General features: G+C 36.1%; 1 protein-coding gene across 6 annotated transcripts in view; it reads right to left on the bottom strand.

Annotated features, from left to right (window-relative positions):
* znf469 (zinc finger protein 469) overlaps positions 1-14922 on the bottom strand; it is a 480146-nt gene that overhangs the window by 143435 nt on the left and 321789 nt on the right. The gene's annotated exons all lie outside the window — the stretch shown is intronic.

Genomic DNA, 14922 nt, shown 5'->3' with positions numbered 1-14922 from the left:
ATAGTTTTCCCAGAGATGGGAGGCGGCTGGAAGGGAATCTGCTGCGTAAAAACGTGCTGGATAAGTTGGCGGTTCATTCCGCTGTGGCGACCCCAGATTGATAAAGGGACTAAGCCAGATTAGAGATTGTTATAACAGACTGCTATAAGTTGTATTGCGATGAGTGTATGATAGGGCCTTTAGTGTGTGTCGTCAAACCGATAAAGATGTTTTCTCAGTTTGTATGTGTTTTTCTATTTGCATTTAATTTATTTTAAGTAGAATATAATACCTTACACGTTAAAACAAAATGCAAAAGCAAGGTTCAGGGAAAAACTAACATATTAAACATATAGCCTGAAATTCCTGATTAGAGAATCAGATCATTAAACACTGACACAAGATAATGAATAATTCATAGCGTTTGTTCTTTGCAAATCTTTTAAAAAGACACCTTGACGCTATGACTTTTTTCAGACTCTCCAGCATAAATCAGCATTTCAGTAATCGGATCATCCATTCATCACATACACATACCACAGAGGCTGATTTATCACCGCTAAACCTCCTTCAGTGCAGTAAACAATTAATCAATTAACTAACTTACTTTCGAATACATTTTTCATCTCTTACAAAAACACACAAAACCACCAAGAGAAAGGCACTAGCACATGACACTACATCTCCGACGTTATTTTGCATTTCAAATCATGGGTTGCAAAACTACTACAGCCAAATGTATGTTATAGAAAAATATGAAACAAATTTAAAAAGAGAGGAAAAATAAAGAGAAGCAAAAACAATTGAATTTTAATTTTATTGAAATTTTGTAGGTTGTGCATTTTTTGCAATATTTTGCTTGAATTTAATTAAATATATTAAATATATGTTTAAAAAATCTGTTTTGTTTAAACACACCAAAATACCTTGCCTATACTCACTGAGAAAATGGATAGAAATATTTATTTTCAAAATGGGGAGTACTCATTTATGCTGAGCACTGTATATGATCAGACTTTAATTAAAGATTACCAAAACTAGCTTTTTTCAATGGGTTAACCTGCACAGATTATTTATTTACTTTAATATGTGACCAAGCAAAATAAACGTAATTTTTGATTTCACTTGGACTTTAAACACTAAACTGTCACCCTCACTGTTTAACACATGGATTGCTGTAGCAAAGTAGTGCTTTTAGACTTTTTTTTGCAAATGAATAACTGTTTTTCAGTAATATCTGTCAAAAAAAATAAAATTAAGCTTTCAATCGATATATAGTTTGTCATGATTGCTTTTTTCAAAGTACAACACTAATTTAAAAATCTATTGTAGCAAATGGTCCTACAGGTTTTCTAGTGGCAATAATGGCCAACTCCCATTGAGTGGTACAATACACTTTTATGCCCATTTCCACTGTTAAAAGGCACCAAAAAGCAACTACTTTTGGGGTACCCTTTTAAAAAGGTACCTAGCACAACAAAAGGGTACGAAAAAGCGTTGGTTTACAGACATACGTCAATAGCCAGTACACATTTTTAACGCAAAGCGGAGACATTACACCCTAATAATAAATACATACAATAATGAGCAATGATCAAACCGAGCTTAAACAAACCTTGTCGTTGTCTTGATAAACAGCCACAAAGCCAAGAAGAAAGAATCTACCCTATGCCCTGCAGTTGTTTACAAGGCCGTCTAAAGCACGAGCAGTTTCATTTTCTCTCTCTCTCTCTCTCTCTCTCTCTCTCTCTCTCTTGAGAGAGAGAGAGAGAGAGAGAGAGAGAGAGAGAGAGAGATTGCGTGTACATCTATATTTGAAATAACAAACATCTTGAGCTGATGACAATATTGTGCTCATGATTATTGAAGTGCTTCTAACATCTGATCCCTGCAGAAACAGATAAACGCAAGAGTGACGTGCGAAAAAACAAAGGAAAAGCTTATTATCACCTAGGAATGACAGAATTACTTATTAACAAGAGGCTACATGTGCTGCTGAAGATTACAGATGCAGATGAGAGGTCTGCACTTACTGGGCTATATGTTGCATGTTCTTTTTGAACCCAAATAAGGACTAAATGTATGCTGTTTAGTGCTGTGTAGTTTATCTGTAATTGGTAACATATCAGAGACTGTAAGGGTCTGTATGTGTTCATATATGTTGCATTTATTTATTTATTTGATATAATTGCAGTAGGCTATTTCACACTATAATTAATCTGCAGTTATAATCAAATCATGTTCATAGAAATGTTAGTAATGAATATTTATTCACAAGTATTTATTTGTATAAAGCATCTGTTTTGTGAGAAGTGCTTCTCATATACTGTAATATGTGAATGACACGAACAGCTTTATTTCGGCATTGCCTTGAGTGAGAATGACGTTGACTGAAACATTCTGTCTGACACCATTGGTACCCCTTTGGCAGTGGAAATGCAAGCCTAAAAAAGTTGATCCGTACCAACCCGTACCGTACTGTCCCGCCATAAATAGTGCGTTTTAATCTTTTTCTCTTTCTACGTAACAAATAACAGCAATAAAGTATGTATTTATCAGACTTAGACTTTTCCAATGACATATGGTTTATCTTGATTAGGATTTAATTGCAAAAACGTGAGGTTAAACTAATATTGCAGCAAATGTAAAAGAATGATACTGCACATGTGCACTGGTCATTGCCACGAATACAATCCGTAACCAAAACTTAAGAACGGTACAGTAATATGCGCTATACAGTCATACAAACCAAAACATATCTTCAGACATGTTTAATATTATCAATGGATAAACTGTCATAAGATTAAGACACCTCCTCATGCCAGATGTTCTTTAAAGATAATTCAAAGCATCAAGGGTGTAAGATAAAGGTGTTTAATTGCATTTCCAGCGGGTGTTAAATTGGTGAAGCGTGAGCAGATCTGTGCAAACAGTGAAGGAGTGGGACAGATTTGGACAGTGGAGACAGTGCTCCTAAATGTGGATCCTGCCACATAGATACCCAGGCCACATAGAGACAGAGAATGGACCACAGACCACAGAAACATGCAATTATCCCAAACAAGGAGGACCGGCCAAGCTCTTCCCACTGCGATGGACAACAACAGCACACATACGTGAGCATGAGTGAAAACACACACACATACAAGTGCAGCGGCTTTAAATCATCACCTCTATAAATGCCTTACAGAATTATAAACAAACAAACGAACGAGCACATGCGGTAAGGCAGCTTTTAGGAGGTGACCCGACTGAGGACCAAAACGATGGTAGAAAAAGTAAACAACATGGTTACAAAATTAAAAACAATGAAATTTGTTATTAATATATAGAAATTGTATAAAAATTGTATTAGAGGTTTAATGGAATATTATACTGTGAATAATCACAATTAACTGTTTGAATTTGATTCACTAGAAGACGAAGAATAACTAATGATATCTTAAAACCTACTTCTATGGTCTGAATTGTCCGAAAACAAGAAAATATCCAGTGAGTGGCAGTTCTGTAGGCGCAAATGCTTTGTTGATGCCAGAGGTCAGAGGAGAATGGCCAGACTGGTTCCAACTTTTAGAAAGGCAACAGTAACTCAAAACCACTTGTAGAACTGAGGCAGAAGAGCATCTGTGAATGCACAACATATCCAGACGTGAGGCTGATGGGCTACAGCAGCAAAAGACCACACCGGGTGCCACTCCTGTGAGCTAAGAACAGGAAACTGAGGCTACAATTCGCACAGGCTCACCAAAATTGGACAATAGAAGATTGGAAAAACGTTGCCTGATGGCTACTTCGTGCAGGATAATTACCATGTCATAAAACGTGAATCACTGGTTTCTTGAACATGAAGATGAGTTCACTGTACTAAAATGGCCTCCACAGTCACCAGATATAAATCCAATAGAGCACCTTTGGGATGTGGTCGAACAGGAGATTGGTATCATGGATGTGCAGCAGACAAATCTGCAGAAACTGTGTGATGCTTTCATGTCAAAATGGAGCAAAATCTGAGGAATATTTAAAATACCTTGTTGAATCTATGCCACGAAGGATTAAGGCAGTTCTGAATGCAAAAGGGGGTCCAAAGCGCTAGTGAGGTGTACCTAATAAAGTGTCTGGTGAATGTTTATAATAATATAATATAATATAATATAATATAATATAATATAATATAATATAATATAATATAATATAATATAATATAATTTTTCGGCTTAGTCCCTTTATTAATCAGGGGTGGCCATTGCGGAATGAACCACCAACTTATCCAGCATTTATTTTACGCAGCAGATGCCCTTCTAGCCGCCACCAACACTGGGAAACAACCATAAACTTTTGCATTCACACACATGCACTACAGCCAATTTAGTTTATTCAATTCACCTATAGTGCATGTCTGTTGGGGAAACCAGAGCACCCTGAGGAACATGCAAATTCCACACAGAAATGCCAACTGACCCAGCCGGGGCTCGAACCAGTGACCTTCTTGTTATGAGGCAATTGTGCAACCCACTGTGCCACCGTATAATATAATATAATATAATATAATATAATATAATATAATATAATATAATATAATATAATATAATATAATAATCATATTTTTATTTATATATACTTTTTTTGTAATAGCAACGACTGACAGCTATACAGTCTTGAGATTTTTTTGGGATAACTTAATTGTTTTATGTTCAATCAACTTTAAATTAGTAAAAACCAATAAGGTAACTTAATTCCTTTATGTTGTCTCAACACAAATCAATTGTGTGGAACCCAGCTTTTTTAAAGTGTACTTACACATGTTAAATTGGAAAATACCTTATTTATTATGACTAAAGTATACATGTTTTAGTGTTATTTCATTCACATAATTACAGGATAAATCTCAAATTAATAACCTATTCTGACTGAGAAATTACCCGTAAAAAGTCAGGACAACAACAATTTTTGTTGCTTTAACTTATTTTAATAAGTCAATCAGGTTTAAATTACAAAACAAAAATAAGTTATACAACGTTTAACTAAGTATTTTTGTCAGTTTGATTGATGCAAGTTGAGATAACCACACAAGTTCAGCTGATTCAACAACAAACAAAAAAATAATAAATAAATAAATAAGGCAGCATTTTTTTTTACAGTGAGGTAGACATTAAAAAAAGAATATGCTTTATTTATTTATTTATTTATTTATTTATTTATTTATTTATTTATTTTATTCAAGGCAATTTATTTGACATTTACACCAAAAGAAATGCTTCCTGTAAAAATGTTATAGTATTTTTTTTTATTTAATTGTTTAAAAGGATAATAAAATTAATTTTTGAAATAATAATCAATAAAAATTATCTAAATATATTATATAAATATCACAATATCAAATATTAATAAATCAATACAAAATAAAAAGCCAGTAAAAAACTAGTTTTTAATATCTCCACTTAAGACCAGTCTACTCTGCTTTCTTCTCCTAAATGCAGCAATAAATAATAGGTTTTAACAATATAAATATACCTAGCATTCAATATTGTTTTTTCTTGCTTTCTAAAACCAGCGGCAGACAGAAAATCTGGCTTGCGGACAGTTTTTTTGTCGACAGCCTGTGAACATATGTAGTCATTCCTCAAATACCTGCACATACCCTCACCTTCTGTGATGCCCATTTGTGTATCGGTATGACATACTGTGTGTTCAGATGCTGAGGATTACCGGGTTTGTTTCATCAGGCCTGGATGACGGCCAGTAATATCTGGCGAAAATGCTTTTTTCAGCAGGGTTCGCTCAGAGAGAGAGAAGGGAGTTAAGTGATCAAAGACAACTTTTTTTCTTTTTCCTGGAGCTCCACATGCTTTAAATAAGAGCGTCTGCCCACAAGCTGGACACTCGCGCATTGGCAGAACACGCCAAATAGTGCACGAGCTGCTTTCTTTATATTCAGATTCATCAATGGATGTTTTTGTCTTTATTTGAGCATGTTGTGGGAGAATGCATTCCTATCTGATGGTTTTTTTTCACATTGTATTGTTACAGAATGGAAACAGTGTACAGTTGAAGTCAGAATTAATAGCCCTGCTGAAATATTAGCCCCTCTGTTTTTTTCCCCGATTTCTGTTTAACGCAAAGAAGTTTTTTCTTTTAAACATATAAAAGTTTTAATAACTAATTTTAATAACTGATAAAAACTATCTTTGCCATGATAACGTACATAATATTTTACTAGATATTTTTCAAGATACTAGTTTTCAGCTTAAAGTTCTGTCCTAAAGACAATCCAAAAATATATTGATGAAAGCTAATAATATTGACTATAAAATGTTTTAAAAAAACAAAAACAAAAAACTGATATATATATATATATATATATATATATATATATATATATATATATATATATATATATATATATATATGTATATATGTATATATGTGCATATATGTGTGTGTGTGTGTGTGTGTGTGTGTGTGTGTGTGTGTGTGTGTGTGTGTGTGTGTGTGTGTGTGTGTGTGTGTGTATATATATATATATATATATATATATATATATATATATATATATATATATATATATATATATATATATATATATATATATATATATATATATACACCACTGGCCATCACATATTTTGACAGGCAGGAAAGACAGCCTATCACAATATTTGGACCGAACATTTTGATTGGATGAACTTATCTAGTACTTATTTTCCTTATACAAAAATTTTGAATGCATTAAAATATATTTGCAAAACTCAATGAATTTAATGACTCCTTTCAAGATGTGAAGAGACTTTCAACCAGCACAAAAATAGTTTCTGAAGACAATCATCTTTAAGAAGGAAACACTTCTTCACAACCGATCCATTTTAAACGAAATCCATCATCTTCACCTCTTTGATTCTAGGTGGATTTATAAAATGTATGTGTGACTGACACTGCACAGTTTCTGCACTATTGAACTACAACATCAATCTAAATGAAGCCGTTTTACAGCTCTTTTCGTCTGATATCACAGTTCTTCTAATGTGGACTCTGCGTCCTGAACTCTGGTGGACAGCCAGTTCTGTCCAGAGGCTCAATCGCTCCACTACTTCTCACCTTTTTTTAAGATAGAATTTCCTCTGAGCGTTCAATGTGTCTTCAATTACTTCAATTGTCTCTGTCGCCATGTTTGATGAACACAGACTCCACATGCTGATGAGTGGAAGCAGAAATGCTGGTGGGTTTGAGACGTTGTAATACTATGAAACTTGTATTATCCGTGAGGACTGAATACACATTTTGGTTATGTGTTTTATGAAGTGTGAGTGTGATCTTAAAGGGTCATGAACCCCTCTTTTGTTTTAGGTCCACCTCAGATTTAAAAAAAAAAAATGTTTCATGATGGGCGTGGAGCGCTGCAAACAGACGGAGAAGTGGGCGTGGCCGGCAGAGCAGGGGAAAAAGAGGGGAGCGAACAAATGTTGTCAATTGGCTTATGAAATGAGACACAAACTGTGAGGAGACCCTTGATTTTATAGTTTACAAAGTTAAATTGCCAAGAAATAAACATTAATTTCATGTTCTGCTACATTCTTAATTTCATAAACACATACATACAATTTGTTCTTTCATCATAAAGATAATTGTGTTTATATAAACACTAAATGAGGAGGACTTCTCCCCTCCTCAATCCCCGGGTCTGAATGCAGACACAGTGGATAGTAGTGCAGCAGGTCTTCAGCCCTGTCTATTTCAACAATTAACCCTGCCGGTAATCTGAAGAATTTTAAACATAGGCCAACACAGCAGCACGGATATAGGGATGTGTATGAATGGTAACAAACTCAACTGATAAAAGACAAAAGTCTGCCATTCTCCAATACTCGTACAGCTCTCCTAAAAAAAAATGCTTGCTGTACACCAACAGCTTAGCTGTATCAGCCTGGACAGCATCGTGCGGAAAACCCAAAAAACAAACCTTGTGAATAATGGAAACAAACACACACACAATCTTTCATGAACGGATAAATACTGCTTGCCGAGCTTGGTCTCAGCCAGTCATTGGGTCTCACAGCTTGACAGGTCTGCCTTGCCTCCAGAAAGGATGTGCTCTTATAACTAATTAAGAAGCAGGGTCTTCTCATAGGATAAGAAATCTCCGCTATGAATAATAATAAGAATCCAACGTGTGTCACTCTAGTAGCAGATTCGCTCTACGCCACCGATTTTGATCCTGTCCCAAAAATAAATTTTAAACCCAGGGCCCGGTTTTTCAAAAGGTGTAATCCAGATAAAATTGATCCGGATTTAGTAATCCTTTTTTTGCGATCCGTGTTCAGGTAATCCAGCTTACATTAAGCCAGTTTTTCAAAGCATCATCGAATTGGATCGATCTGATCCGGATAGGAACTTTTCAGGATCACTAAATCTGGATAACCAGTGTTCAAACAGGACAAGAAATCCCAATGTAGAACTATAGATATGTAAAGAGCATCAAGTAGAATAGCCAGTGCATGGTCAATTTACACTGAAAAAAAATGATGTCTGCAAAACAGTTGCGAACTATTTATTTGTGTTGAATTTAAACAAATAAATTACATTTAATAAAATTCTACTTAATTTGTTTGTTTAAAATCAGCCCAAATAAGTTGTTTACAGCCACTTAATTTAAAAAATAAATTTAGTAAATCCAAGAAATCATTTGGGTTTTTTTTTCAGCGTAACTTTATTCTAATTTGAGACTTCCTCATCTGATGTGGAGAGACCAGTTGTTCCTCTGCCAGATGAAGCTGTGCTTCTGCCCTTTCAGTCTCTTTTTGCAACTGTCTTTGCAATTTGGGTCGTCTTTGGGGCTCTCCAATAATGTATATTGGGGTATGTAATCAGAATGAGCCTGGGTTGTAAAATTCTGTTCTTAAGAGGTAAACCACTTTAACGGAGCCCCTTCAAAACTAAACTGGATTAACATTTTAGGGAAGCATTACATGGTCTACTGCATCAAACAATGCACTTAAGTCCAGTACAATCAGGGCTGCAGAGAAACCAGTATCTCTGATTGTATGAAGATCATTTACAACTCTTAAAAGTGGGTTAAAAAGTCATCATCTGATACAGTATCTATGGTAAAGTGGACCAGACTTGATTCTGCAAGTCCAAGTCTGGCTACTTAAGTTCACACAGCACCTAAAACACACCCTCTGACTTTATAACATTCCAGTCTTAAATATACATTAAGGTCCACTAAATGACAACAGATAATTCTTGTTGACAAGATCTATCAATCTGAAATAATGCAGACTAGATGACTAGTGACAGACATAATCAGGTCATTGTCAGTTATTCCGCTGATCTAATATCAGTCCCTTTAGTTCTGCATGAATACCTGTATTAAAAGGAGTGTCTGAAGTATATGAGTTTTCCGTTGACGTTAACTTCTTCCTGCGGAATAACACAGAGTCATGTTTCATGCTCCGCAAGAAGCATTGAGAGTGCTTTAGATAGATCTCCACCTCCATGAAGAACTAATGACATGACCTATCTGTCAGTAAATGCAATAACTGTAGGCTGTCACTCAATACTGGGGTCCCGCCCTCTTCATGCCCCTCCACTCACCCTGGAGCTTTCAGACCTGTCAATAACCCTTAAGACAGGGAGGAGGGGATGGATTTTAAGAGGTGAAAGACAAATATCTCACTCAGCATGACACTGAGTGGTGGGTTTTCCCTCATGTACTGCATGACTAGATTAAACCTCCAGACAGCATATATAATGGAGTCAATAACTACAGCGGCTCAGAAAACAGCCCTCCAGGTTGTCAGAAACTTAAGTAAACGCCTCTGAGGCTGTTTATACAGGACTGGAATGATAAAGGTTAAAGTTCTGTAACTCGAACATGTTTGTGTGCCTATCAGCCACTTAGACTTAAAGGATGTCGTGAGAATTTGGTTTAAAAAAAATCCAGTCAGGGGTATTTTAAAGGCAATGTGGATACATTGGGCAGTTGAAAAAGTTATATAAGCAATAGCAGAACTCTCTTCAACAAATTTCATATATCATTCAAGGACTACTAATATTATAGACTCAAATTCATGATCTAATCCAGTAATGGATAAGTTCTGCTCTATAAGTGTAAAAATGGCTCCAAGTACCTGTATTGTCTGGTGCTGCATGAAATGATGCATGGTTTGGCTGATGTCTGCTAGGGGGGTATCTGTAAAGAGCGATGTTGTTAGCTGATGCATGCATTGGGTCTCTAGTTCAGTCAGGCAATGCATGACATCATCTATTTGAAGTAAATAAGAAGCTTTAAAGGTGTCATGAACTGAGAAACTAAAATTCCATTGATCTTTTGACATATAAGATGTCACAGTAATATAAAAACATCCTTTAGGTATCAGAGCTCAAAACTTTGTCGCTTCATTAAAAACAGCTTAAAACATGTTAAATGAAGTCTGACAAAACGGCATGAAATAGAAATGTTCTACCCTGTGATGTAATTAGGTGGATAGGGTCTGTCTCTGCAGAAGATCCATTCAATTTTCTACTGCATAATTTGCAATCAACAGATATAAACAGTGTGTATATATATATATATATATATATATATATATATATATATATATATATATATATATATATTTATAAATAAAGGTACATGAATAGAATGAGCCCATGTTGAATATTTTGGTTAATTACAAAAAGTGATAAGCTGATTTTACGTAAAAAAATTATTTAACCTGCTGCCTTCAAATTATTGAGAAAATGAACTGTGCATAATTATAATAAGTTCAAGTCAACTTTTTGGATTTACTCACTTTTTAGTTAAAGTCAGCTTTAGGCACTTTAGGTAACTAATTACTCTTTACAGTATACTGATTGAGTCGCTGAAGTCATACAGCCACAGTGCAGTTTGCTTATAAAACTTATCTTGCTTTTTAAAATTGTATTTAGACTTCAAATAAAAAAAAGTGCAAGAATCGTCGACTTCTGTTAAATACATCATTTCTTTATTGTAGAATAAGATTTAATCCTTATATAATATATTTTTAATATTATTCATTCATCCATCCATCTATTTTTCTTTAGATTAGTCCCTTAATTATTGAAGGTTGCCACAACGGAATAAAAGGGCAACTTATTCATCATATGTTTTACGCAGCGCATGCCCTTCCAGCCGCAACCTAGTACTTGGAAACACCCATACACGCTCACATCCACACACAGTCATAAACTATGGTCAAAAGTGACAGATTTAGGCCATATGGGCGATCGCCCAGGGGTGCGTTTTCGAAAACCATCCTTGGCTAACTAAGGTCGCAAGTTCCATCGTTACAAACGCAGTTTGTTGATTTCCTGTTTCCCAAATTCATCATTCCAACAAACATTCACATGGGAGTCCAAATCCAAACATTATTACAATTATTATAGATGTTTTCAGGCTGTAAAACCCCTCACTACAGTCGTTATACACTTTTATCAGAAAGGTATTAACATTTTAAGTCACTGATCCACAAAACTAGCAGACTCCATCTATTTAGGCACGGGCAATATGGGCGATCGCTCAGGAGGGCGTTTCCAAAAACCATCGTAAGCCAATAAGGTCGCAAGTTCCATCGCTACAAACATAGTTTGCTGATCTCTTGTTTCCCAAATCCATCATTCCAACAAACATTCACATGGGAGTCACATTCTAAAATAACCTGCAAAAGGCGAAATCCCCGTAATAGTCTTCATAAAACTTTATTTTGTACAATTATTATAGATGTTTTAAGACTGTAAAACCCCTCACTACACTCTTTATAAACTTTTCTCAGACAGGCATTACATTTTAACAGTCACTGATCCACATAACTAGCAGACTCCATCCTTAAGGGGGTCGCACACCTGATGCGCTGCGAGCATGACAGATGGAAGTAACACATATGAAAGGCGCTCATGAATATGGCCAACATTGATGGATTTAGGTATGGGCAATAGGGGCGATCGCCCAGGGGTGACCATCGTTAGTCAACTAGGATTGCAAGTTCCATCGTTACAAACATAGTTTGTTGATTTACTGTTTCCAAATCCATCAATCCAACAAACATTCACAAACTGTGTCGGAAACAAATCTTTTAGGGAAACACTGGTCACTACATTGTTAATTTCCCAAACAATGCATCATACTATGATAGTTCAGCCAATAGTTATGTCTTTGTTTGGGAAACGCACCCCAGGGTGGCATCTTGCTAGGGGCGGCATGAAAACCCAATCACCTTCCCTCTTCACTTTCGCTCGCGACACCAAACTAAACTACTACAAAACTACTAAAATGCCATTAAAGGCACTCTGTTAATCTGCAATGTTTAACCACTGAGCCACCCTGCCACCTTTGTTTTACATTATATTCACTGTAAATGTTGACTACATAAAATCAACATTTGCATAAAAGCAATGTGATTGAGACTCAACTGTGAATTCCCTTAAAGACATTTCTAAAATCCCAGTCGAGCACAAATCTCTGCCCTTGAAGTTGCAATCATTTAACCTCTAGCCCTCATTTGAAATTTTCTCAGACTGTCAACATGAACACACACGCTGTCCCAGCCTCTTCACCCCCTCCAAAACAGCACGCATTTTATTCTCTTCCCAAGCCACAAGAGTGCGTGAATGATGTGCCCAGCAGAAAGCCTGTTTTCTTAAGTTTGATGCTGCTGCCCTGCTTTGAAGCCTGTTTTCTCATAGACAAGTCAGCGACACCCTAACTAGACATGACATATTTTCACTGAAACAGGGTCCCCAACAGGGCACGGCTTATTAATAGGCATTTTTCACTCCAGCCAGAACATTCCTCAAACACAGAGCGTGACTTTGAAGAGAAGATGGATCGCAGCAGATAACTTTACATATCTGACATGTGGGAGACAGATTGTGCTCTGCAGGAGTGTAAAGATATGAATGTAATTATTTGATAGTTCTTAAAATACAGTGCTACAACAGGCCTTGGATTCCACACAAAATCACATGCATGTCTGATTAACATGACAAAAAAGGTCCTTGTTGTGTTAAATGGTAATATATTGTAATAATGCCGTAATAATACAGTAATAACAGTCCTATCAGCAATGTTGCTGTCCGTCTGTCAGCAGAGACTCAGCTTAACCTCTGGCCTCACTCTTTGATGAGCTCATGGGGTGTGTGCATCGCATCTCTCAACTAGTCTTTATTAAGAACTCTAGAGCATTTCGTACCCCTAGGCTTTTTGCAGAAAATAGCCCCTTTTAAAGTTAACCAAAGTTTGCCATAGATTTATATAACACTTCTCTTTTTGTCTCAGATTAAGATACATTTGTGTATAATGCCACATTTATTTATTTATTTTTTTATAAAAATCAAACTCAGAGTCAACATTTACAAATAAACCAATATAGGTCTAAAAACAGAACTCTGAGGAACACCACAGCTAAAATAATCCAATTTAGTGTGATCACTTACACACACACTAACACACAGACACACACACACTTAAATATACACTCATTAATCATCCAATATATTAGGTACACCTGTCCAACTGCTCGTTGATACAAAATAAAAAAAATACAATCAGCCAACCATATGGCAGCAACTCAATGCATTTAGGCATGTAGACATGGTCAAGACAATCTGCTGCAGTTCAAACCGAGCATCAGGATAAGGAAGAAGTTTGATTTAAGTAACTTTGAACTTGGCATGGTTGTTGGTGCCAGATGGGATGGTCTGAATATTTCAGAAACTACTGTTCTACTGGGATTTTCATGCACAACGATCTCTAGGTTTTACAGAAAATGGTCAGAAAAAGAGAAAATATCCAGTGAGCGGCAGTTCTGTTGGTGTAAATGCAATGTTGAGGTCAGAAGAGAATGGCCAGACTGGTTTCTGCTGATAGAAAGGCAACAGTAACTCAAATAACCACTCGTTAAAACTGAAGTATGCAGAAGAGCATCTCTGAACACACAACATAACCTTAAGGCGGATGGGCTACAGCAGCAGAAGACCACACTGGGTATGACTCTTGTCAGCTAAAAACAGGAAACTGAGGCTACAATTTGCACAGGCTCACCAAAATTGGACAATAGAAGATTGAAAAAATGTTGCCTGGTCTGATGAGTCTCAATTTCCTTTGCGACATTTGGATGGTAGGGTCAGAATTTGGCATCAACAACATGAAAGCATGATGCCATTCTGCCTTGTATCAACAATTCAGGCTGGTGGTGGTGGTGTAAAGGTGTGGGGACTAAAATATATATATATATAAAATGGCATCTCATGTTTGACCTATATATTATTTGGTTATATTTAATTAAATCTTTAAACATGAATTAAACATTACACCTATTAAAACGATAAATAAGTTATATAAAATAAAGTTTGACAAAAAAAAGTTGCACTTTACCTGAAGTAATAATTAAAATAATGTACTGACTAATTAATAAGTCCACCACTGACACCTGTACCAAGTCCTTCTTGAATAAAGCTAAAAGGGTTTAATTTCTACCAACCCAGGCTCATTCTGAAAACCACCCAGGAGCTGTGTTTCTTTTTGGGGTTTTTGGTTTTGCAAATCCACCAGAGGCCGCTGTGTATGCTTTATAGGATCTCAAATGTCTTGCACGAGTGCCATTCGGTTGTTCTCGCATAAATCCACCAGAGGCTGTTGTCGACTGACTGACTAACTGAGCGATTGACTGACCCACCCACCTCCTTCCCTAAACCCAACCAATAGTGTTTTCAAAAGCCCCGACTGACCATTCACATGGAGGTAATCAGTCAGCTGTTAAGCGTGAAAACGTACGGCATCATACCACCCTGTAGCATTTGTTTTAAAACAAAATGTAGTAGTATGTACTTCTGACTACATAATTGGCGTTCTCCAGAAATGTATATAGGGCTACGTTTTCAGAATGAGCCTGTGTTGATTTCTACAGTGGCTGCAGTGTGTGTGTCAGA

Source organism: Danio rerio, chromosome 25, assembly GCF_049306965.1.
Source record: "Danio rerio strain Tuebingen ecotype United States chromosome 25, GRCz12tu, whole genome shotgun sequence".
Taxonomy (NCBI): domain Eukaryota; kingdom Metazoa; phylum Chordata; class Actinopteri; order Cypriniformes; family Danionidae; genus Danio; species Danio rerio.
The sequence above is the reverse complement of the archived record's forward strand: the minus strand, read 5'-3'. Positions and strand labels throughout refer to the sequence as shown.